Here is a 27,500-nt window from a genome sequence, read left to right on the forward strand (position 1 = left end):
CAGTCTGAATTTTGAGGATATTTGTGTAAAATACATTGTTGAACATGGATGAAGTGAGCTGCTTGGAGGTTTGTTTCCTCCCAGTTTGTTTGCATTAAAAACCTTTGCGCTCTTATTAGGACAGTAACTACACATAGAAGTGTCCTATTTCAAGTTCAGGACCAGAAAGCAACCAGTTCTCGGGTTAAAATGCAGCTACACTTTAGCTTTTGCATGTTTTAGCACATTTATTGCAAGACATTTTGTGCAGCTGTTTCATATTTTTTTCATTCATTGTTGTAGCACATGAAAACCTATTAGCAGACCTGAGCTCTGTAATCCATCCCAGTGAACGTTCATTCATTCATAGTCAGAGCGTTACATTGTAGAGGAAACTCTTCTCAAATCATTCTGCACCTTAAAGTGGCACTCCACAGATTCCACTTGTCAAGATCAGTTTAATCACACCCAGTATGGAGGCGCAGTACTACATCAGTGGAGTACTTCTTAACTGCGTTACTATGCAAAACGTTAACGTACGATGAATTGAAGTTTAATTAATCACGTAAATGCAAAGATTGGTGGCAGACAGCAGCTCTCGGATGTTACAGCTGTGATTGCACTTTGTTTTTTGCAGATGGTGCGTTCTTTATATTATGACAGTTTTCCTAAAATGAGGTTAAAATATTGCAATGCATCGCCTTGCATACAGTATTACAATACATTGAATGGTAAACTCTATCATGGTACGTATCGTATCGGCAGATTCTCTCCAACACACAGCGCTGCTAAAACAGTTCAAATGTGTCAGTATAAAAAACTATGATGTGTATTTACTGACTAAACACAGGTGTGCTGCTTTAAGGTCCTTATTATCTCAGGTTATGAAGTGTTTGAGTGACGCTTTACCAAACACGTTTCATCAAATTGCCAGAAATTAAATTGCCAAACAGTGAAACTTGTCTCGTTGCTCATGTTGCCCAGTGGTTCTGGACTTGGTTTTATTATTTTTATTCAATATGAGAATCATGAATCTTACATCAGGTGCTGAAACAAACTGATACTTATTGCACATTTGATGGAATAACATGATTTAACAACCTGGAATCAAGATGGTTAAACTGGATGATAGGGGTTAAAAGAACGTGCATTAAAGGAGGCGATGAATAAAACAATTGTATTTATGAACATGCGCAGAACAAAATGTCTTTTTGGCGGGTAAAAGTGTCCGGTGAGTTGGGAGATGTACCTGGTCACCTGAAACCGCTCGTGTCTTTGGAGATATTGAAGAAAAAATGAACGCTGCAGACCGAAAGTCGACAGGCAGGCGAAGTGACACGTCGAATATAGTGAAATGCAAAACACAAAAGTGACTATGCACAGTGAAGTTTTGAATTTTACACACCCACCAAAGACAGGCTGTCAAAACCCATGCCGGAATGGATTTTTCATACAGAGAGAGAGAGAGAGAGAGAGAGAGAGAGAGCGAGAGAGAGAGCGAGAAGAGGAGAATAAAAGAGAGGAGAGGGAAAGGGCGAGAGACACCGGCAGAGGAGGAGAGAGAGGGAGCCGGAGAGGCAGTGAAGCGGTGCCGGCTTGCAGGAGAACATTAGCCGCACGGTGTAGCGCTCCATAAAACCATTGACATTGTCGGTCTTGCTTTGTGGACGAGTATTATTGTAAAACACAGTTTTCTGAGGCGAGCCGGCCGCTATTGTTCTTGTCAGAGGGGTGAGGCGAGGGCACCGCCGGCATTACTTATTTCTCTTTTAAAGCCGTGCAGGAGGAAAGCAGAGGGAGTCGGAGGGGGGAGGAGGGTTTTCAAATTAAACCAGCGAGATGTAAGTCCAGAGATTGTATTACTTTTAGATTTGATCTCTTGATGCATGACTAGGGAACATATCGCTGCTGTCGGGGAGCAGGAACACAAGAGAACAATAAAAAGAAGAGGGCCGCTCGGTTCTCGGTGTACTTTGCTGATTGTACAGCGAGAGTCTGGATTGTCATATCAGCCTGCAGTCAGTGAAGCACAAACAAGTGGATGATTAGAGTCGGAGGACTTGCTGTGGACCCGAGTCCTCTCGGGGGTAAATACATTAGTACCTTATTAGTTATCAAATATGACATCATCCCACGTCCCAAACGTGGATCGAAAAGTTTCAATTTCTATTTTTGTTTTCAAATAGCTCCACCCTCTCCACCCGTTTCCTGCTTCCTTCCTTCATGTTTCCTCCCATCCCTCTCTCTATCTCCCCCTGCAACTTCTCTCCTCTCCTTCTTTTCCTTTCTTACATCTCCTCCTCGTCAATCCATCCTTAAATCATCCCTTCATCCCTCCTTTTTATATTTTGTCGACCTCCTTCCATTTACTTCCCGCCATCCTGTCTCCCCCTTTGTCTCTCTTTAGGTAGGATTCCCTCCGTTTCTTCCATCCTTCCTCCTTTCCCTCTCTCTCTCGTCCTCCTCATTCTTAAACTTCCATCCATCTACTTCCTGCCATCCGGTCTCTCCCTGTCTCTCATCAGCTATGCTTCCTTCCTTTTTACTCCCTCCCTTTCTCACTTAGTCCATCCCTCCTTTTTCCTTTATCTCCATATAACTCTCCTCCCTTCCTCTCCTCCTTCCTTCTCTTCACATCTCACTTCATCCCTAATATGTTTCCTTCACCTCCACCCATTTCCTTCCATTGATTCCTTTCCTCCTTAATTTCTCTCCATCTTTCTCTATTTGTCCCCGCTCCATATCCGTTTTCCTTCTTACCGTTTCACTCCCTCTCTCCTCCTCTCATCCACCCACAGAACATTGTGAATAACTCTTTACACCTCTTTCTCACATCCTTAAATCATTTCATCCTTCCTGTTTTTTCTTTACCTCCGTGCTTCTCTTTCATTATCTTACTCCATCTTTCCTCTTTACCTCCATCCCTCCTTCACCTATTTACAAATCACTCTCCCTCTTTCCTTCCTTCTCTTTCCCCCTTCTGTCCTGCATCCTAACAATCTTCTCTCTTTTTTTCTTCTCTCCCTCTTCATCATCCCTCCATTCTCCCTTTTCTCTTTCATCAATCTGTCCATTAGTTCCAGATTGATGCATTCAGGTGTCATTTTGGAAAGTGGTCGAGTAACTGCATCAAACACACACAGAGAAAATCAACTCTACACACAGAATAAACACAACTGTGAGCACACACCAACGACGCAACCCCCCCCCCCCACACACACACGCACACACACACACACACACTTTGGTGCACAAGCAGCAGAAATTCAATAACCTGAGTATAAACACAGTCGCTCGCTTGCGCACGCCGACACACACACAAAAGACAGACTCATGGGTAAATGCACACTGAGATGAACATAAGCAAGTAAACAAACACACACACACACACACACACACACGGTAGAAATACACACTCCATCAGGCCAAAATGGCAGTGGTGGGAGGCAGTACAATGGGTGTTGCCGGGCGCCGGCAGAGCTAAATTGCAGACAGCGAAGGGGAGATCTGGGCCATTTTTCAAGGCCGACTATATATTACAAATTGGCTACCAGGGCATTGTCTTAGAATACACACACACACACACACACACACACACACACACACACACAGTGAAAAACTAATCCTGGCTTGTCCTGTTGTAGCCCAAAGAGCCGCAGAAATCTGCCCTTTTCTCTCTTTTTCGACAATTTCCCCGGAATAAACCATGTGATTGAAAATGTGTCAGTTTAGCGACTGTGGACGCCACACACACACACACACACACACACACACACACACACACTTCTGCTCCCCTGTTTACTGGCTGTAGACCCCGTTTATTATGAGAATGTTCAACATTTCCAGGGTCAGGCTCAAATCCACACCCTGTGGTATACACACACACACACACACAGGTAATACACACCTGTACACACAGACACACACTTTGTCCCCAGCTGGCCGGGATGTGTTGGTCCGGGTTTAGCCGGTCAGTCTCGCTCCAGTGCTGCAGTAAAGCTGGAGGAGAGTTTAACTCCCAAACTAAATCCCTTCAGAAACACAAAGTGTGAGTTCTTTCACCATCTTTGTGAGGACGACTTGAGCTTTAGATCTTAAGACTGACGCTTTTGATTTGAGGACATCTTTGAAAAGTAAAGACAAAAGACACATTCATGACACGTCTCACTTTACATCCATGACGTCATCATTTCATCCTGTTAGACATTTGCGTCTAATTGTAATAATTTGTACTTGAACTCTTTAAATCACGGAAAAAAACATATTTTGTGAGATCGCAGTGACTTTTGAACACCAATTTCAAATGTGTTCATCTTTGAGTCCAAGTGGAAGTTTGTGCCTAATTTAAAGAGGTTCACTGGAAGCCTTGCTGAGATATCGTAACGCATCTCGATATCTTTCTAAAAGCAACACGTGTCAATTTCTGCTCGTCAGTCTTTTCAAAATAAACTCCCGTCTTCACGGGAAACAAGTTCGTCCGCTTGAGACAAAAAGACTACTTAGTCAGTTTCAGGAAGAGATTCAAATAACTTGAGAAGTGACGTTAATGAAGTTATGTTGGGAAGTCAAAATGCAGAATACAAAGAGAGAACATTCATTTGGAAAACAAAGATTACTTTGAATAAGTCATTTTATTGAGAAGTGAAGACTTGTTTTTTAAATAAGGGCAACATTTAGAAATGCATTTCGATTCTAGTTAAAATACTTTGTGAGGGTTTAGACTTGAGGAAACACCTGAGGTCCAGTATTCGTCCCGTTCTGAACCACATTGTGAGACAAACAGAAAGCTCATCGTTTACATAACGTGCCGCTCTAATGGCGTTGTGTTGGTCGATGAATCCTCTCACGTCGGCTTAAATAAAGGATCAGTGAGTTTGTCCTGCAGCAGGGAAATAAATGACTGCTGAGATTTTAAACTAAGTCTAATATTTAACGTTCCGGGAGGATTAAACCAACGATCGGACGTGACGAGCCGTCGATGTCCTCGCCCGCTACATGAAGGGTGTCTTTCTGCAGGACGAGTGAACAGCTGTTAGTCTGGTTCTCTCCTAATCGCCTGGACCAGCCCACTGAAACCAGCTTACAGCTAACGTTAGCAAGCCAGCTAGCATGCATGCTACTGACTAACTCTGGTGAACCGAGCATGCTATGAATCAATGAAGCAGGACGATTTACTAAACTTACAAGATGAGATACAAATGATTGGTTAAACACGGGTTATTAAACCCCGACTCTTCTTAGACAACAGTCCCCGCTGGAGTTTCATCACATAGTACATGTGACATTGGGCTGATTACAGCAGCATTTTAAATACGAATTGAATGTTGCAAAATGCGTCTTTGTGGTTGTTTTGTGTCTCTTCCTGGTTGTTTTGAGTCTCTTCCTGGTTGTTTCGTGTCTCTTCCTGGTTGTTTTGAGTCTCTTCCTGGTTGTTTCGTGTCTCTTCCTGGTTGTTTCGTGTCTCTTCCTGGTTGTTTTGTGTCTCTTCCTGGTTGTTTTGTGTCTCTTCCTGGTTGTTTTGTGTCTCTTCCTGGTTGTTTTATGTTTCTTCCTGGTTGTTTTGTCTCTTCCTGGTTGTTTTGAGTTTCTTCCTGGTTGTTTTGTCTCTTCCTGGTTGTTTTGAGTCTCTTCCTGGTTGTTTCGTGTCTCTTCCTGGTTGTTTTGTGTCTCTTCCTGGTTGTTTTGAGTCTCTTCCTGGTTGTTTTGTGTCTTCCTGGTTGTTTTGAGTTTCTTCCTGGTTGTTGTGTCTCTTCCTGGTTGTTTTGAGTCTCTTCCTGGTTGTTTTGTGTCTCCTCCTGGTTGTTTTGTCTCTTCCTGGTTATTTTGAGTCTCTTCCTGGTTGTGTCGTGTCTCTTCCTGGTTGTTTTGAGTTTCTTCCTGGTTGTTTTGAGTCTCTTCCTGGTTGTGTCGTGTCTCTTCCTGGTTGTTTTGAGTTTCTTCCTGGTTGTTTTGTGTCTCTTCCTGGTTGTGTCGTGTCTCTTCCTGTTTGTTTTGTGTCTCTTCCTGGTTGTTTTGAGTCTCTTCCTGGTTGTTTTGTGTCTCTTCCTGGTTGTTTTGAGTTTCTTCCTGGTTGTTGTGTCTCTTCCTGGTTGTGTCGTGTCTCTTCCTGGTTGTTTTGTGTCTCTTCCTGGTTGTTTTGTGTCTCTTCCTGGTTGTTGTGTCTCTTCCTGGTTGTTTTGTCTCTTCCTGGTTGTTTTGTGTCTCTTCCTGGTTGTTTTGAGTCTCTTCCTGGTTGTTTTGAGTCTCTTCCTGGTTGTTTTGTGTCTCTTCCTGGTTGTTTTGAGCTTCTTCCTGGTTGTTGTGTCTCTTCCTGGTTGTTTTGTCTCTTCCTGGTTGTTTTGTGTCTCTTCCTGGTTGGTACATGTCTCTTTACAACGGTTCGTATGATATTGTATAAAAGGTTACTCCTTCAACTGCTACGAATGCTGGATGAGACCTGCCTGGCAAATGTGATTTCAAACATTTAATTTTCCTCCAATCTCGTAGTTTTCTGAATGTTTTCTTACTTTTAGACCAGTCGACTATTCGAGGGTTAAACTTCTATTTAAACGCCGGGGAATTAAGAACGTTGGGAGTTTTGGGTTGTGTTGTAAAGAATGTCTTCCTATATGGCCTCAGGTTAGGACAGAATGATCCGATGAATGAAGCCCTGTTTTTTAGGACAGACTGAAAACTATTCCTTTAACCGCCGTTATTCTCTAAATATATGTGTGTTTCCTCTTAAACCTCCAACATGCGCCGCCTCTTCCCAAGTTAATCATCAGCCCGAGCGTGAGAGCAAAGAAGAAAAAAGGAAAAGAAAAAATGTGTCTCAGTTTAGTTTGCACACATTATCAGCAAATAACAAGAATAAATCCAGTGCATGCGGCCGTAATGGATTCTGTCATTTGAAATGGATGAAGTTCCATTAGAGGAGCGGAGCGGTCGCAGCGCTAAGTGTGATGAAGGGCGAAGCTTCAGCATCTCTCTTTTCTTTCTACCATGACGCAGGAAAGCTCTGAAGTCCTGCAGGCGGCCGGCCGGACGGACGGATGCAGAGCGGGAAACAAAAGCTCTCAGCAGAGTCAACAGGATGAAGATGAAGAGGCACAGGAATCTAACAAACGAAGGTGAAAGGAAAGAGACACACAAGGTGCTTTTATTCTCTTAAAGAGGCTACTTCCTGTCGCTGGTACAGTAAATCAGACTCTTCCTCGTCGGCACTTTTTCACCTTTGTTCTGTCCGTTATCCGTAGATGTCCTACGAAGGTTTATTGTATGATATCAACGTAATGATGAAGGAGGCCGTATAAAGACAGCACGGTGGATGAGTCCAACGAGCAGAGATCTTTCGTTCCTCGTGTGAAACTAGAAGTCCACGATGATGTTTTTGTGTCCTTCAGTGACGGCACTTCTGTAGTTATTTGAACTCAAACACCTTCTTCCCTGAAACCCAACTCAGTAGACTTGTTGAATGAACCTAACTGATTTTATTTTGAAAAGTATTCATGGAACGAGCAGAAATCTACACGTGTTGCTGGATTTTTGTAAAACTCACAAATAATCAGGAGTAACTTTTCATAAGGTGTCGTACGAACCGATCACGCTTTCTCTTTGCTCAAGCGTCGGCTTGTTTGTTTCATATTTCTCTCTTTGTGCAAACACTTCCTGCAGAAGTCTCTCTGTTGACCTCCATGTGTTTGTTCATCTTGTGTCCTTCTTGTTGATTTACTGAAGGAGATGCTGATATTTCTCACACTCGACTGAGTTAATTGAGGACGACAAATGATTGATGCGACTTTACGTCATCATTGTGGGGGGCATGTTTCCTTGTACAGCAGCTTTGAAACCAGCATCCAGGACGACTTGGCTGCGGACAGATTAGACAGAAGAAGATGAATCTATAATTCTGGCTCCTCCATGTTGCACGAGGTGGAATATTCAGACTTTTGGCTCACCAGCGTTTTTATATCTGAAGAATCACAGAGAGACGTTATGGTGTTTGAACTGCTCGCGGTGCGTTTGATGTTCAAAAAAAGCCGTGAAGCTTAAACAGCCCCCCCGTGAGTGGGCATGTCACCTGACAGATAAGAGAAAACAAGCGCTCCTCATGTCTGGGCAAGAGGTTATTCTGACATTCAGCAGGAGAGGAGAGGAGAGGAAACAAGGGATCAGAGGAGAGGAGATTAGAGACAGCAGAGGAGAGGATAGAAGAGGAAAGGAGAAGAGAGGAGAGGAAATGAGGGGAATTTTGAGGAGAGGAAACTAGAGGAGAAAGATGAGAGGAAAGGAAAAAAGGGAGGAGAAGAGAGGAGAGGAAACAAGAGAGGAGAGGACAGAGGAGAAGAAATAAGAGTTCAGGATGAAAAGCAAAGTGGAAGAAAAGGAGAAGAAACTTTAGAAGTGAAACATCATTTTTTGTTCCAGTTTTCATGAATGTTATTTGATAAAACAGGAGAGAAAACAAGAAAACGGCTATTTTCTCTCTCTGCACCTCCTCTCTGTATCGCCAGACATCCCAGCAGGACGCAGCAAACAAGTGTGTGTGTGTGTGTGTGTGTGTGTGTGTGTGTGTATTGTGCGCACACAGAGGAGAGTTTCCAGCAGGTTTCACCACAGGCATTCAGAGGTAAGACAGGATCGGACTGAATCCCTGCTGCTGACACACACACACACACACACACACACACACACACACACACACACACACACACACACACACACACACACACACACACACACACACACACACACACACACACACACACAGTGTTATACCAATCAAAAGGCTGTGAAGACACAACCAACATTCTGCAGGTGTGTTAGTCAGTTTCTTGTGTTTCTTTTAGGAGATGAATCTTCCTCCTGTAAAATGTGATTCATCTGACGACATAATGTTGAAAACTAAAATATTTCTTATTACCAACAAATAGCATTAAAATATCCAATAAATATTGTTGTTCCTTCACACAGATATGAGTGACGTCACCATAACGTCTGAACACCTCCTGTTCTACGGTGAACTTCATTGAAGCGCAACAATCTTAGCTGGAGAGTAAACGAGTCCGGAGGAATCTCTCCCTCCGTGTGAAGTAACAACCTCTGGATGAAGGCGACTCTGGGAAGGTTATTAGGTCGTCCATTTTTTATAACGCCTTCAAGACGGTGAAGAAAGACGAGGAGGGGGAGAGCGAGGGAGGGTAGGACAAAGAGAGAGAGAGGAAGAGTTTAGTGTCTCATCCAGTGAATCCAGCAGAGTCAGACACAGATCACAGCTCTGTCTGTCTACCTCGGTCTACCTCCCTCTCTCTCTCCTCCCGTCTGGTTTCTCTCTCTCTCTCTCTACAGCTTGATCGCTCATTCTCTTTCTCTCTGAGCTCCAAAATCTCTCCCTCACTCTCTCTGTCACACATCACTGTTCACACAGATCCTCTGGCTACTCACAATACACTCTATCTATCCCTCCCTCACACACACACACACACACACACACACACACACACACACACACACACACACACACACACACACATTTGGACAAACACTTCCTCTCAAACACACGCACATTTGGAGGTTGAGTGACGGGCCGAGCTCTTTGACATTCACAGTGTGAAAACAGAGGATGAGCGGCTTCAGCTGGAGAATAGAATTGCTTTCATCTCTCTCACGCTCACTCAGGCAGGCACACACACACACACACACACACACACACACACACACACAGCCGCCGCCGCACTTTAGATATTTTGCGTCTCAGCGGCCGCTTATCGACGCGGCGTCTTCCTGTTTGAAGAGGCTCGTCCGAGCGTCCTGAGTTATTAGAGGAGAACGTGGAACGTTGTTCTGTTTGCAGACGAGTCGCTTCTTCGGAGGATAATCTGGAGTACAGACTACAGGAAAACACGCCCACTTATTCTAGTGGAAGGTGAGACGCGCAGCCAGACACCAAAGTTCATGGGCGGACGCTTCGTAGCAACCATTTCTACCAACGTACAGATTGTGTCTTTGACAGAAAGAAGACATTGAACACGTGATTGCTGAACATACTGCACATCAAGAGGACTGCACATTTATTCACGTCACGGAGCCAGCCCGTCTCTATCCAACGTATCTCACCAAACGTTCTCTCTCTTTTCCTGTGCGTCCAGCTGCTTGTGTCATTTCCTGCTCGTTACACCCATACAGTCCTTTCAAAATAAACTTCTGTCCTCACGGGAAACTAGTTTGTTAGGTTTTGAAAAAGATTGTGATTTGTGGTTAGAATAAATGTAGAAGTGGTGCTGCTTAAGTACGGAAGTTACAAAACCGATAAATCAAAGTCGACGGCTGGTTTAACGCGGGACATGAACAGCGGTCTCCCGGGTGAGAGTCCTGCATTTGTTTGAACTCCACCTTTTGCAGAACTTCTCGCACTTCGTACTTCCTGTCTCACTGTCACGTCGACTAAATACTAATTGAGTTTGTGGGATTGATACCAAATTACAGTAAATTACATATTTAAGGTTTAGCTTAAAACTGAACATGATTAAGTAATGCTAGAGATCTACAGCCACAAACAGACAAAGCAGTAAAATAAACGTTTTCTTTCCTCTGGTCTGAAAGAAGACGAGTTCTAGAAGATAATCAAAATGAATCCGTGCATGAAAAACAATGATTCTCACCTGCAAGTGACGGTTGGACTGATTAGGATTTTGTTCGCGAGTATTAAGCTTTTACTTGAGACCTAAAACATCACTTGGTTCCCCATAAAATGTCTCACTTTTTAAACTTACGACTAAATCCTAAATTATTGTCAATCGGCAGCAAATTCAAGATCTTTGAGCTGATTTTTTACCCAAATGAACTGAAACCACCGTCTGTCGGGAGTAAAGACAAATCGATTTGTAAAACGCAGGAATGCAAAATGATTGAATTTGCAGCTGAAAACAAGCAGAAGAGTGAGCGAGCGACTGCAGCCGCTTTAACCTTGCTAAGAGCCCATTTAAATACACTAAAGACACGTCTGGCTGATACAATCGTTCAGCTTAATGTGAAACCACCCAGTTCACTGCGGCTCGTCTCCTCTTTTTCCTTTCAGCTGATAAAGAAGACAGAAGACAGATTCGTCTCTCCTCCTCCTGTCCGTCTGCGTTCATATCTGTGTTCATACAGTTATCTGGCCGAGGGTGTGTGTTTAAAATGATGGATAGACTGACGCCGCTCGTTAATAATTCACAGAGGTGTGTGTCGGCCGCGGTCGCCGTGCCCTTCAGGTCCGAGCCAATCGGAGGCGTTCACCCTGCGCTCTGATTGGAGGGGAAGCGTTTCGAGGGAGACCACGCCCGTTATGCAAATGAGGCAATATTGTTGCATATTTAACCTTTTCGCCTTCTTTTGTTCATCCCTGTCTGTTGTTGTTGAGTCAATCTGTGAAACGAGGAAGTCGATACAAGAGATTAAAAATTCTAAATTTTCCTCTCGCTGTCTGTTTTCACATCTTCTATTTTTTTATCCCTTCCTCTTCCCCTCCCTGCCTCCGTCTCCTGATCCTCCAGAGTCAAGGAGAAGTGAAAAACATCGTCTCCATGCAGACGTCAACTTGTTGAAAAGGGAATAAATCTTGGACTGAAGTTTTTTTTGGGGGGGGGGGGGGGGCGAACATCGAGGAAGCCAACATCTGAGTGCGGGATTGAAGCCCAAGTTGAAGGGCAAAACTAAAAAACGTGGTTAAAAGACAGAGAAAGTCGTGGTGTGTTATTTTGGGAGGAGATGGGGGAGGTGAGGGGGGGGGGGGGGGGGGGACTTTCCTTTGTAGAGTCGACTTTTTTTGAAACAGTGATTTTGGGGGGATAGAGACATTTTAAAAGCATACTAATCCACAGAGAGATGTGGAGAGAGATGGGAATTGACTTGTCGGGAAACAACTGCACGCGGTCGCTCGTCCTCTTTTTTCTTCTTCATCAGGTTAAAGTGTCGCACTGCAGCCAGAAGATGATTTATTTGTTCCAACAGAATCATCTAGATTTATTGTGGCTGCACTATGAAGAGGAACTCCAAACACACCTTCAGCTGTGGCTCTGAACCAGGCGGCAACCTCCGGTTCTTTAAAGTGAAGCCGATGTGGAAGTTTCTTAAAGCTGCATTCTCTCTAGTGTCCACCAGGGGGCGACTCCTCTGGTTGAATAGAAGTCTATGAGAAAATGACTCTACTTCTCTCTTGATTTATTACCTCAGTAAACATTGTAAACATGAGTTTATGGTCTCAATCTCTAGTTTCAAGTCTTCTTCAATACAGCATGATGTTCATTTAGTACATTATGGTCCATTTAGAGTCACACAGACCATAAAGCAGGGGATGCTTTAGGGCGGGGCTACACGGTGATTGACAGGTCGACACCGGAGACGTATACGGCGTCTACGTCACTCCTCAGTCCATATATGGTCACTTCCTGTTCACTGGTTGCCAACAACCGTAATCCAAGATGGCGACGGTGAAATCGCAAACTCAAGCCCTCAAAGGTTTGCTTCTTTCTATGGATGACTGAACATCGGACTGTTGCACCTCAGATTCAGAACTGAGAACATGTGGTTCAAACTAAACAACTGAAAAAATCTGAAAGGAATGCAGGCTGGAAATGTATTTAATAAAAAAATGATCTGATGTGTTAAAGCTTTTAAAAAGCCTGATTTAAAGCTCTTCATTGAATTAATAAAATCAAATATCAATCTGTTTTAATTAAACTCTGCTGAGATAATAACTGAACTGCTCCGTCAACTGGCAGTTAAAGAGTTAAACTGTGTTGATAACGATCCGATGTACGAGACGGACAAAAGACAAATAATCCAACACGAGTCGGTTAGAGACTCTAACAGGTACGGAGTGTGTGTGTGTGTGTGTGTGTGTGTGTGTGTGTGTGTGTGTGTGTGAGAGAGACACAGAGGCAGAGTGCCCTGAGTCTCCATTACAAGGACAATGTTTCCTGTCATATCTGATTTGCAACAAGGAAAAGGAAGGAGGAGGAGGAGGAAGATGACGGAGGAGAACCGAGCACACTAACGCAGAGGAATACAGCAGAAAAAATGACCCAATACATCAACAAAATTACAAGAGTTAAATGTATTAAAATGAATATTCTAATATTATTTCAAACCTCGTTATCGCTACGTCGATGGACGCTATTTTAATTGTATATATTTTTAACAATAGCCATTCAGTGTATTTCCATTCCGTCTCCGCAGTAGTTTTCATTGTTTTTGTCGAAATCTTCCTTATTTGTGCTAAATCAAAAACAAACAGAGAAAATACGTTTTCCTCAAAACGTCACTGACGCTGAAGTTCTTGTTTTCATGAGACAAGGTTCTGAGCTTCTACAATCATAATCACTGTGTGTGTGTGAAAGTAAATGAAATGGAGAGGAGTGGAAATAGAAATAGAGGAACTGCAACTCCATCCCTTCTCTCCTTTTCCCTCATCTCCTTTACTCCCTCCTCCTTCCTTTCTTTTCCACTTCTTTGCTCCTCTTCTTCCTCTTCACTAATTATCCCCTCATCTTTTTTTCCTCCTCTCCATTCTCACTCTCCTCCCTCCTGCTTTTTATTCTCTTACAATTTATTTGTCCTTCTTGTGTTTCCTTTTTTCCATCGTCTCCTTCACCTCCTTCTCTCCTCTCCTCTAATCATCCTCTCGTCCTTTCACTTCCATGGTAACGGACAGTCAATGAAAAAGGCATTTGGTAACCAAGGGAACTCAACACAGTCTGTTTGTATGTGTGTGTGTGTGTGTGTGTGTGTGTGTGTATGTGTGTGTGTGTGTGTGTGTGTGTGTGTGTGTGTGTGTGTGTGTGTGTGTGTGTGTGTGTGTGTGAATGGCTGGCAAAGAGACAGAGGAGCACTAATGGACACCATGAATGAAAGAAAAGAGAGAAAGAAAGAGAGAGCCATACCTCACCAGAATATACAAAGCTTATATAACACTACTTATTATGTTCTATTCTATTCCAAAGAATGAACAAATAATTGATTCGTCTCTATCTTGCGTTGAAGTCCAGCTAAAAAAAATTACAGCAACATATCTGCTGTAAATCACTTCTCTTCAGAAAAAAACATGAAGACAAAAGGAAGAAATGTATTCTGGTTGCCGTAATTTGCTGAAATATGCGACTATCAAGTCTCTTAAAGCTGCATTCTCTCTAGTGTCCACCAGGGGGCGACTCCTCTGGAATAGAAGTCTATGAGAAAATGACTCTACTTCTCTTGATTTATTACCTCAGTAAACATTGTAAACATGAGTTTATGTCTCAATCTCTAGTTTCAAGTCTTCTTCAACACAGCATGATGTTCATTTAGTACATTATGGTCCATTTAGAGTCACACAGACCATAAAGCAGGGGATGCTTTAGGGCGGGGCTACACGGTGATTGACAGGTTGATACTACAGCGTTGTCCGGTCTGGGAGGTGCCCGTGCTTTCGTCTTTAACTCTTTCACAGACTGTTTTCACTTCATGGAAGTTAAATAACTTTGTAGTTGCGTTGTTGTGTCACTTCTGGTCGCCAAAAACCAACATGCTTACGGCTAAAACACCAAACTGGAGCGAGTCGTTCTATCCGTGGTCTCACAGTACTACAGGACACGCCCCTTAAAACAGTCAAAGTTAAATTTTATGCACCAACACTTTCAGGTTCAACAACAAGCTCCTTGATTCCTCTGTCTGTACAGACCGACGATGATGCTAATATGATATGTTTATTACTCGCTACAATAAATCAGCTCACATGAAGACAATTAGTTAAGCATTCAGTCCTCATTCAGTCCTATTCTTTTTTACAGGTATTGCATCATACTCATGTATTTAATCTGCACAGATATCTTGATTAATGATGAGAACTTATACCATTAAATCCTGAACTCACTTCTAATCAGTGAATGCAGAGTTTAAGTATATTTCCATGTGTAGCAGGTGAGACCTCTCGCCACTGTACATCACTACATGAAATAACAACAGCGGCTCAGCCGAGATGTGAAACTGAAATGTGGGGGGTGAAAAACATCCAGCTGTCTGTAGCAATGTTTATTTTTACTGTAAATAATCGCAGCAATGTGGCGACGGCGTGTTCTGCAGATAAAAAATTACAGAAAACAGCGAAGCTGAACTTCAAAGTGCAGCACAAACACAGACGGGGGGGAAGGTATGGAGAGAGGGAAAAAGACAGATAGATAAAGAAAGAGAGAGAACATATTGCCACTGTGTCAATACAATATATATGCTAATCACGCCTTTAGTATATGTGTGAATTTCATTACACATTAAGGACGAATACAGTTGTGAAGCAAAACAGCGTCCTAAAAACCAATGCCCGTCAAGGTCGTTTACGGCGGATCAGGAGTCAGAAACACCACGACAGGAAGAGACAAGAGAGACCGAACAGCTGGCAACAATAACATCATAATGACGAACAAGTCTGCTCCATAATGGGCCCAACACAACAGCACTTCTTCCTGTATTTGTTCAGTATTATTCTGTTCAAAGGCCTGGTGAGAGCAAACTAGTGCACTGAGATATCTGGTTCAAAATACTGAAATGAAACAAAGTCCTACAATCATATTTAAATGAGGATTCTGTTCATTTGGGAGTGTGTGGGAGTTTAAAGGTTCTCCTGTTTCAGGTTAGTCAAATAAATTATACTTCACTTACTACTTTCGACTTATAAAAGACAAATAAAAGACAGAATGGTGGAAATACTCACCTGTGAATATTTTGCATCGAAACTGTTTATAGCGTGAGCGATGCAAATTTGTGACAGTTGCAGCACTTTTTCAATAAAAAGGTTCTAACAGATCTGTGGAGGAAGAAGATCAACTAGGAGGATCCTATTGACCCTGGTAGTTTATCCAGGTTACAGTTTAGGCTATACGATATTATTATTGAGCTTCTTTTAGGGAAATGGTCTGAGTGAATTTGAGTTCTCTCTGGTAAACAGTTCAACGTATCTTCATACAACGGTTCAATATCTTACTAAAAGTTTTTGTTCGTTTTCCTACGAAAGTCCAGCAACACGTGTTACTGTCTGCTCGTTAAATGCATAGTCTTTTCTAAATAAATATCAGTCTTCACAGGAAACAACTGTTTCGACAATAAAACTACTTAGTTATGTTAAGACAACAAAACTACTTAGTTATGTTAAGACAACAAAACTACTTAGGTTGAGACAACAAAACTACTTAGTTGGGTTCAAAAAAACAAAACTACTTAGTTAGGTTTCAATAACAAAACTGCTTAGTTAGGTTGAGACAACAAAACTACTTAGTTAGGTTTAAATAACACAACTACTTAGTTAGGTTTAAATAACACAACTACTTAGTTAGGTTCAAAAAACAAAACTATTTTGTTAGGTTTAAATAACAAAACTGCTTAGTTAGGTTGAGACAACAAAACTACTTAGTTAGGTTCAAATAACACAACTACTTAGTGAGGTTGAGACAACAAAACGACTTAGTTAGATTGAGACAACAAAACTACTTAGTTAGGTTTAAATAACAAAACTACTTAGTTAGGTTAAAAAAACAAAACTATTTTGTTAGATTTAAATAACAAAACTGCTTAGTTAGGTTGAGACAACAAAACTACTTAGTTAGGTTCAAATAACACAACTACTTAGTGAGGTTGAGACAACAAAACTACTTAGTTAGGTTTAAATAACAAAACTACTTAGTTAGGTTTAGACAACAAAACTACTTAGTTAGGTTTAAATAACAAAACTGCTTAGTTAGGTTGAGACAACAAAACTACTTAGTTAGGTTTAAATAACACAACTACTTAGGTAGGTTCAAATAACACAACTACTTAGGTAGGTTAAAAAAACAAAACTATTTTGTTAGGTTTAAATAACAAAACAAATTAGTTAGATTGAGACAACAAAACGACTTAGGTTTACAATGATTAACATTGTTGTTTGGTACAGAAGTTATATGACAAAAACATAAACATTGACTTCTAGTTTCACACGAGGAATAAGAGTGCGTATGTCTGTGGCTTTTATTGTGAAAGGTATAAGGTTTCGCATTATATGTAAATAGTAGTGACAAAAACAACATTTAAAAATAGATATATTAACGTGTGAATTAATCACACAAAAGAAACGCCTCCGGTGTTTAAAGGCCTTTTATCTCTCACAACTATGTTTTTTGATGAACCTCATTCTGAATTCTGATTAATTTTTCGACTGGAAAACATATTTACTTCCTTTTTGTTTTTTTGGGTAAAGATGGCGGCTCATCAACGTTGTATTGTAGCTGCTCGCATAAACTGACGGGTCGACTTACACGTACACATTGTGCACTCTGCAATATGGATCCACAGCATGAACGGTTGGCTAATTCATATTTATAACTTTCAGTGACGCCCTTTGTGTGTGTGTGTGTGTGTGTGTGTGTGTGTGTGTGTGTGTGTGTGTGTGTGTGAGACAGCTCACAGCCATGAACTGTCAGAGTGTGTGTGTGTCTGTGTATAGTAGAGAAAATATAACGGCTCACTACATCACTGTCTACCTTCTACACCTCTTCTTTCTCGCTTGTCTTATGTCTCTCTTTTTAACTCTCCTTTCTTTCCCAATATTTAATTTTTCTCTGCTTTCCTTCAAATGTTTATAATCTGTATTTCTTCTGGCTACCTTGATTTATTGACGGTGAATAAGGGATTAGATCTGATATGTTCTATCAAACTGCAGCCCAACATCTGGATCACATCTGTGAAGTTTTGACAAATACGCTCCAAAAGAGAGAAAACGATGCATTTTCAAATGTATCTGCACTATAATGTGGGCACGGCGTGTGTGTGTGTGTGTGTGTGTGTGTGTGTGTGAGTCTGAGTGTGAGCATCAGACCACATGCAGGGCAATTATTCCTGAAAAGAATTACTGCAGGGGCATTTAGCTTCTCTTTCTCATTCTGCCGCACACACACACACACACACACACTGACAAAGAGACAAACTGACACACACACAAACAAACTGTGGATCGCCTGCATACACAATCACACACACTGACAATAAATACCAACACACGTGCTCCCTAAAAATCACAGCCACACACACACACACACACACACACACAAATTCTATGCGGCGCCGCATCGAGGAAGCGTGGCCGATCGACATTAATATTTATGGGCTGCTTTGCAGAGAGAGAAACATTGATAAGCTGCAGTTTTGAATATTAACGCTGACTTTATTTAAAAAAATGCATTAAAGCAAAATATTCTGGTCAAATTAAAGAGAGAGAGAGAGCGAGAGAGAGAGAGAGAGAGAGAGAGAGAGAGAGAGAGAGAGAGAGACCAGTGTGGGCGAGCTACATTAACTGGAAGCAGCAGAGACACAGAGCAAGTACAGCTGAAGATTTGTAAAGGTTTATTTTAAAACAAAGACATCATGTCTGAGTTCTGGACGTGGTTAGCCTAGCTTAGCATAAAGACGAGAAGCAGGGGGAAACAGCGTAGAAAAAGCTCTCATCATTTAACCAGCGGCGGGCCGTGCGTTCTATACCTGGGCCTTCACTGCTGTCCTGCAGCTGAACCACAGCTACGGTTATTATTTGTTTCATGTCAAAATGAAGCCAACACCTGTAGATAGAGCCTCCTCTCTGCTGGGACTGCTGCGCGAGGCGCCTGTGTGTGCTTTGGGGCGGCGGAGGGGCTCACGGCATGTGTGAAATTGTCTCTTTCCGATGTTAAAATACCCTCCAACACCTCCACACATCCTGACTGTTGGAGTCGTCCATGAACTGAAATGTAAAACAACAATTTGTGTTGCCTGCACACATTTCTGGACGGACAGCTCATAAGAAACAGGACTTCTGTGAAGCATCTCTGGCTTTAATAGAACTTGTGGGATACAGGATGGGACCATGTGGATGTGGACACAAACGCCCTGTGAGTGTAAATGTGTGCACCATATAGTGACGTTTACATTTTGCAACCAAAACAGTGTTGTTGCATGATCGTTGTGCAACTCTACGCTTATCAATGATGACATAAAATGATGACTAACACCTGTCCAAAATATTAATTTACTGCGCACAGTGCAGTGTACCAATGAGAGTTTCTGATACAAGGAGAAGTGAATAAGTGAGTGCTTACTACACACACACACACACACATATGCTGTATATATCACAGGACGGACATAAAGGTTTGACACGGTGAAAGTCACTACAGCTCTCCCTCCGTCAGCCATTAGAGCGTTAGACATATTATACTGTCCTCTGCACAAACACACACACACACTGTCCTGAGTGCAGGATCAAGACGTTCTCTCTTGGCTGAGTGCCTGGATGAGACGAGGCAGAGCCACACACAGATATATATATATATATATATATATATATATGTATAATATATATGTATAAATATGCACAAATTGATCCGTGACCTTGTCTGAATGCTGCACGCTAAATACTGGCAGAAATAATGAGAGAGGACGAGGAAGAGGAGGACCAGAGACAGTGGGAGACGAGGGAAGATATGAAATAAGATGGATGAAGAGAGGAAGAAAGAGGGTGAAGTACAAAGGAAGAAGAATAGAAGAGAAAGAACAAGAAGAAGAAAAGAGATGTTGGAGAAATTAAAAAGAAGAAAAGATGGGAGAAACGTCAGCAGAGCAGAAAGAAGAGGAGACAGAAAAAGATGAGATGGAGGAAAGAAAGGAAGAAGACGAGACACGAGAAGGACACGAGTTAAAGAAGAGAACAAGAGAAAGATGAAAGGATGAGGAAGAAGAGCCTAAAAATAAAAAAAGAGATTAATGGAAAACCAAACAAGAATACAAGGAAATAAAAACTTAAATGACAGAAGAAAGGAGAAATTTTCTGCACAGATGGCAACCTGTGCAGCCGACGCTTCACGTGTTAAAGCTGCATTCTCTCTCGTGACCACCAGGGGGCGACTCCTCTGGTTGTATAGAAGTCTATGAGAAAATGACTCTACTTCTCTCTTGATTTATTACCTCAGTAAACATTGTAAACATGAGTTTATGTCTCAATCTCTAGTTTCAAGTCTTCTTCAATACAGCATGATGTTCATTTAGTACATTATGGTCCATTTAGAGTCAAACAGACCATAAAGCAGGGGATGCTTTAGGGCGGGGCTACACAGTGATTGACAGGTCGACACCGGAGATGTATACGGCGTCTCTACGTCACTCCTCAGTCCATATATGGTCACTTCCTGTTCACTGGATGCAAAAAAACAAAGATGGCGATGGCTAAATCGATGAACTCGAGGCTTCACAGCATCAGTCCTCAAACCAATGAGTGACGTCACCATGACTACGTACACTTCTTATAAACAGTCCATGCTGCATCAATGCGTCTCTGAGTTTGTTGACCGACAAACATAAAAAGTATTCTGCTGAATGTTTGTGTAACTTGCCTCCATCAGAGAGGAACCGTCTCCGACCCTCCCCCTCCTCCTCCTCCTCCCCCTCCTCCTCCTCCTCTCCCCCCCCCCCCCCCCCGCCGGGCGATTACAGTGCTCACTTGTCGGGAGACGCAGTCTGTTGTGTTGGTGAACAAGTCAGTCGCCCCTCTATCAGCAGCCCAACCTCCCCCCATCCCCCCGTTGTCCGGAGCGCCGCGCTGATTTTCATTAGCGATAGCGGCCTCGCACAAATCAAAAAGTCGAGGCGCTCGAGGGCGCCGCGACACGCTCCTTTAATTTCCTGTTGTGGGAGGACTGAAGGATTGTGGGGCCGTGTGTGTGTGCGTGTAGCGGTGATCAGGTGACATCCAAAAGGTCAGAAACCTTCATAAGACACCAAACCCGATGGATCTCTGACCCGCCAGCTGGTACGGCCGACCATACAGCTCGCCGTACAGCGCGTTACCACCGCAACCACGCTGTGCAATATCAGAGGAAGCCGGGGGGGTTCTGCAGAAATTATCATCAGGCATCTCTGAAAGCGCAGATTAATGTATTAATAATGTGAAACTGTATCGATCCTTCCTTTCTTTTTAGCTCCACTGATTTTCATGAAAAGCCTCCAGAGGATTATTGAGTTCATGCAGCATCTGGTCTTAAAGTGATACTTAACAGGCTGCAGGGAAGTGTGTGAGGATGCAAAACGTGTCTCTCTCTCTCTCTCACACACACACACACACACACACACACACACACACACACACACTCTATTTGTACCATGGCCATGTAATATTGTCAGCATGGATGGATTACTGAAAATGTCACTTGAGGAGACACAGACCCACCAGGAGAGAGACTCAAAGTGACTACAAATGTAAGAGCGATAAAGCAGAAGTACAGCGTGAGGATCTACCTGAGAACCTGCAAAGGTGACTTTCACCATAAAACTACAGCGAAACCCTTTGATTCCCCGAAACAACACCCGAGTGTCGGAGGAGGAGTCAGAGATTTGAGCATCAAGGATTAGAGTTGTTCCAGTGCTACTCTAGAGAATGCACACGCGTGCTGTACCTGGAAGGGCCCAAAGTGTCAGCGGCCCTCCTGGTCTTCAGCTATAAAATATCACTTGAGGAGACATGTAGAGACCAGGAAGAGACATGAAAAGACTACAAACAGACACAAAATGACTACAAGGAGACCGGGGTTCGCTCCTCATGTGAAACGAGAAGTCAACGATGTTTTTGTTTCGTAACTTGCGACACTTCTGTCGTTATTTGAACCAAACCACCTTCTTTTCCTAAACCTAACGAAGAAGTTGTGTTGCCTCAAACCTAACCGAGTTTCTTTTGAAGGCGGAAGTTTATCTGGACTTTTGTAATATTATAGTAATATTTCGTAGAACATAATAAGTTAAGTTGTGAAGAAACAAGTGAAGACACAAAATAACACAAAGAGACAGAAATTGACACTAAAGAGACACAACAATTACAAAAAGGTGCCAAACAGCCACAAAGACACACAAAACGACCACAAAGACACAAAACAACAACCGTCTCTTGTGAATGAAAGCATGGTGGATTGCGTGTCTGTCGAGGGGCCCGTTGTCTCTCTAACCACGATGTGGAGGACGACGCTTGAAGAAGACGATCGGTACATTTCATCTGGACACAGCAGGCGTCGAGACGTCTCACTCGGTACTTAAGTGTTGGACGGATCGATGGTCCTCAGGCCGTGAGCCGAGATTCAGTTTAGCTGAAGAGCCAAGAGCGTGTGTACTGCACACACACACACACACACACACACACACACACTCTGATCACAACAGGTCCACTGAGAAAAACGTACAGAAAAACACGTTCCGCCAATTTCATTTCAATCAATGAATAAATGTCTGAGTGTCACGCACACACACACCAGATGAGGCAGGTGTAACATATACAGCAGGTGGTGTATAGTCAATATAAATGCACCTGAAAACACACAAAGCTATGCAGACACAGAGCCAGATGTAGCAAGGTGTGTGTGTGTGTGTGTGTGTGTGTGTGTGTGTGTGTGTGTGTGTGTGTGTGCCGTAATGGTCCATGCTAATGAAGCTAGCGTCAGGGCTAGCATGCCAAATCTGCTAGCAGACAGCGCCATTTGACTCCTCTAACTGGATTATGCAAATCAGACGCTCATCACAGCTCTGGGAGACGAGTGACACATAATTTATGCCAGAGAAGAAGAGGAGCGCGCGCACACACACACACACACACACACACACACACACACACAGCTATCTGTCATATTCAACGCACACCTGGATGTGTTAACACACTCACAGACTTTCAGGCAAATATATCACACTCAACACATCCTGTAAGTGATCCCTGATGAAAGAGGAGAGGAGGGAAACAAAGAGGAAGAAGGAAAGGAAAGTGTAAAGGGTCCAGAGGAGAGAGGAAGTAAACAAAGGGAACAATGCAATGAAAGTGCAGTAAGGAAAGGAGCTAAAGTATACAAACAAAAAGAGAAAGTACACTTCTGTACTTCCTTTCTGTCTCGTCATCCTCTTCTCTTCCTCTTACGTTCCTCATGTCCTTTGCATTGTCCCTCCTCTAACCTCCTGTTCATCCATCCAAGATCCTTTTCCTCCCTCTAACTCTTCACTGTCTTTCCCTTTCTCACATTTATTTTGCCTCCATTTTCATTTCCTCTTCACCTTTCTGGGATCAGATCTCCGTTCCTGAATCTTTCCTCCTCTGCCCTTTTGTTTCCTCATCCCCTCCTCTCCTCCTGTTGCCTGAAGCCATCTTTTCCTCTGTCCTTCTATCCTTTCCTTGTACTAACCCTTCCATATTTTTCCTCCCTTGGTTTCCTTACTTCCTCCTTACCTTTTCAGGGAATCAGATCTCCTTTCCTAAATCTTTCCGCTTCCTCCTCTTCGTGTCCTGTTATATCCTCATCCCTCCATCCATCTCTCCTCCTGTTGCCTTAAGCCCTCTTTTTCTCTGTATTTCTATCCTTTTCCTCCACTTATCCCTCCCTCCTTTCTCTCTTTTCCTTTCATCTTTCTATCTCCCTCCCTCCTCTCTCTCCCTCCCTCCCTCCCTCCTCTGACTCTTTAACACACTCGTCAAAGTTCGCCGTAATTCGTTACAGAATCAGTCAAAGCCACAACAAAAGATGAAAAGGAGCTGAAGGGAGGGAGGAGGGGGGGGGGGCACCCAAAGGTGGCAGGTGTAGAGGTGGGGGAGGAAGGGGGGATGCCGGTGAAGAAAACTAGGGAGGTAAAGGAGGAGGGGAGGAAGTTATGCTGGGAGGCAGAGTAGTAAATTGTTCCATTTTTGCAGGTAATCTAAATGCTAACTAGAGGCAACTTATCACCGGAATGGATTTCCGACCATCTGTTCAAATAACGGGGGATTTGTCCGGTGGCAAGCGCAAGAATGGGATGATGGCGGGAAGATTAGGCGTCGGTGACGGCGACGACTCTAACAGGGAAGGAAAAAAAATAACTAAAAAGAAAAGAGAGAGAGGGGGAGGAAAAAATGTATTTTGTGCAAAGAAGAACAGATGACGCCCTCACAATTACACCTGTCAGGAGCTCCGCAAAGCAATCGATCTCTGAGGCAGCCGAGCGACGCTCCCTCTCTTTCTACTTCATCGCAAAATTATTTTCTCTCTTTCTCCCTCTCTCTCTCCCCCTCCGTCTCCAAAACGCTCTCCATTTCTCCCCCTTCGTTCTCACACTCTTTCCATCGCGCCACTCTTCTTGAACAATTTGTAAGGGAAAATGTTTTCTTGATATGCGACAAGGTGACGTTTCACTTTTCACTCTCTGCTGGAGTGAGGAAAAGAGAAAGGGAGGAGAGGAGGAGGGGAGAGGTAGGGAGACAAGGAAAAGAAAGAGGTATAGATGGAGAGAAAAGTGGGGAGGGGAGGAAGGAAGAGGGGGGAGGGGAGAGACGAGAGGAAAGGAGAGAAGAAAAGGGTGTGAGCGGACAAGAGGAAATGAGTGATGAGATATTTACAGTAAGTGTTGTTTATTAATATGCAATCATTGAGAAAAAAAAGAGAAGAGGAAAAGGAGAGAAGAAAAAGAGATGAGATGAAGGAATGGAGGAGTAGGGAGGAAGGAGCAAAACCAGAGGAGAAAAGCAGAAGACATGGTGGAAAAGAGGAGAAGGTGAAGATGAAGACAGAAGAAGGGAAGAGAGATGTAGGGAGAGCAGGGAGGAGGAGAAAGGGGGAGGGAAGAGGAGACGAAGGAATTAAGGATGGCATGAGAAGCTGAACCAGAGACAAACCAAAGGATGACAAGAAAGCTGGAGGAGTGAGGAGAGGAATGCAGGAAAGAGGGGGAGAGAAGGAAACAAGAGGGAGGAGTGGAGAGGATGGGAGAAGGCAAGGAAGAAAAAGGTGAGGGGAGATGGAAACAAGATGAAAAAAGAGGGGAGTAGACGAGAGAAGGAAAGGAGCAAAAAGTGGAGATGGGTGAGAAGAGACAGACAAAAGGAAAGAAGGAAGGAGTGGAGGATAGGAAACAGACAGGGTGATATATGGAGAGAGGAGAAAAGGAGGACAGAAGAGGAGACAAGATGACATGTTGTGAAAAAAGGAGAAGAGATAAGGAGGAGGGGAAAGGAAAGGAAACAAGGGAGGAGACAAGATGGAATGGGAGGATGACAACGGAAGGATAAAGGTAGAGGAGAGAGGAGACGAGGGAGCAAAAACAGAAACAGAGGGCGAGAGAGAGAGAGAAAGATATTGAGGAAAAAGAGAGAGAGAGCGGAAGAGTAATTAATGGAGAGAGACAATGAATGAAAGAGAGAGGGGGGAGAACAGTGGGGTGACAGAGCGTGCAGTTTACTGGCCCAGGAAGTGTTCTCAGGCTGCAGGCCAATCGGCTTGGCTCGCTCCCTCAGTGTCACTAACAGCCCATTGGCCGATGAAAGCCGGCCTTTATATTCGTCGTTTCAATCGACGCCTCACACCGTCAAAGAAGAGCCGTTTATCTTCCCCTCCCATCGCCCACACACACACACACACGTCCTCCCCTCTCTCTCCCCCTCTCCCCCAGACTCTCAATCCATCTCTCCTCCCTCCTTTTATTCTCCCACTACATTTACAATTTGTCTCTCTGTCTCCCCAAAATGCCCCCACACAACAAAAAGGGACAAATAGAAAAACCTCCAGGCTCAGAAGCAGTGGAGACAAACTGAATCTAATGGCTTTGGGGTGTTTTTCTTCTTTCCTTCTCACAGAAGTGTGTCTTCGGGGTATTTCCACCTTAAAATAAAAGTTTGATTCAACTACGAAAGTTCTAAGAGATTATACTTTATAAGTTCTGCACATTAACAAAGATCTGGGACTCAAGTCCACCTTAACAAACCCAGAATTTACTGTAACAGGTAATCAAATATACCACCTTAACAGGTTCACAGATTTTTGAAAGAAGCCTATAACAGATGTATCCACATTCCACCTTAAGGTGCACCTTGACTTGAATTTCAAAAGGATAGTGATGTTTAGAAGTGTGGTTGTATGAGGTACTTCTACACAGTCAGTGTATTACTACAGTCTATCAATATGCACGAAGTTCTCTACAAAAGACACCAGACTCACAAAAACAGTAAAACACACATTCCACCTTAATAAAAATCTACAGCATGCGCCACCTTAAGCAAAAGTCTTGAGGGTCTTGGATCCCCTTTAACAGATGGATGGGCTTCACTTTATCAAAATAATTCACTTTTTTAAAGGCCTATCTCTTGCCTATCCAACAGTCAAATACCACCTTAACAGCAGATCGGCAACACAAGCTTTGTTTTGATTCAGAACAGACTAGAAAGTCACATTCCACCTTAACATGGGCTATGTTTCACGTCCACCTTAAGAAAAAAGGCTGGAAGTTTGGAACCTGCCGGCGGGTTTAGAAAGTATGTTTTCTTAAAACAATCGCCAAAACTACGTTTACCACAGCCAGAAGCTGTAAAAAAGGTAATCATCAGATTTTCATCTTTCCGATGGCTCTTGAACGCACCATGTGTGACGAATGCTTCTATCAGAAAAAAACTGCCAAAACGAAGCTTAAAGTTGTGATATTTCATTAAAAACCTTTTATTCGACATGTCATTTAAAATCAGTTTGTTCTTAACAGATACTTTAAAAAAACAATAAATTCTGACCAACATTTATCTGTGAATATTATACATCTTTTATTGAGAATCATGAACACATCCTCATCCTGTACAATCACTATCGCATTGGTGTGAAGTACTGCAGTAGTTTTGTGGACTCGTAGTTTATTTTATCATCTCCTCTCTTTCTACTTTCTAATGTGCGCCATTACTCAGCGCGGCACCGACTGGAAGACGTGTAAGTTCTCCGTGTATTCACCCGTTTACTCACAACACTGAGCCGCTTTACGACTCGCTGCTTGAACTCATGAATCAACCAATCCTCCTCCTGAAGAGAACCCCTCCTCATCCCTCCATCTCCTCCTCATCACCAGGTGGGTTCTGAGGTGTTAACTCACAACAAATGGCTTCCTGTCAATGTACCCCAAAAAAACTTCTTTCACATCTGGAGGAGACCATCGTTTTTTTGTGGGACGTCTTGATGAGAAAACATGTGAAGAAACACGCCAATGAGATTTGGCTCCTCTTCCCATGTCATCGTGACGTCACTCATTGGTTTGTGGACTGATGTTTCGAAACCTCGAGTTCGGGGATTTGGCCGTCGCCATGTTGGTTTTTTTTGCAACCAGTGAACAGGAAGTGACCATCTGGACTGAGGAGGAGTGACGTAGAGACGCCGTATACGTCTCTGGTGTCGACCTGTCAATCACCGTGTAGCCCCGCCCTAAAGCGTCCCCTGCTTTATGGTCTGTGTGACTCTAAATGGACCATAATGTACTAAATGAACATCATGCTGTATTGAAGAAGACTTGAAACTAGAGATTGAGACATAAACTCATGTTTACAATGTTTACTGAGGTAATAAATCAAGAGAGAAGTAGAGTCATTTTCTCATAGACTTCTATACAACCAGAGGAGTCGCCCCCTGGTGGACACTAGAGAGAATGCAGCTTCAACACATGAAGCACTGACTTCACATTTCAGACCCGGAGGGTTGCCGTCTGCTCTTTTTAGTATGTTTTTCAAACAC

The 27,500-nt window shown here is 43.1% G+C and overlaps 1 protein-coding gene across 1 annotated transcript in view; it reads right to left on the reverse strand.

The window, feature by feature from the left end:
• Window positions 1-27,500, reverse strand: part of npas3 (neuronal PAS domain protein 3) — a gene marked incomplete at its 5' end in the record, with an annotated part of 246,393 nt that overhangs the window by 183,787 nt on the left and 35,106 nt on the right. The gene's annotated exons all lie outside the window — the stretch shown is intronic.

Source organism: Melanostigma gelatinosum (assembly GCF_949748355.1).
Source record: "Melanostigma gelatinosum genome assembly, chromosome: 16".
Lineage (NCBI taxonomy): Eukaryota > Metazoa > Chordata > Actinopteri > Perciformes > Zoarcidae > Melanostigma > Melanostigma gelatinosum.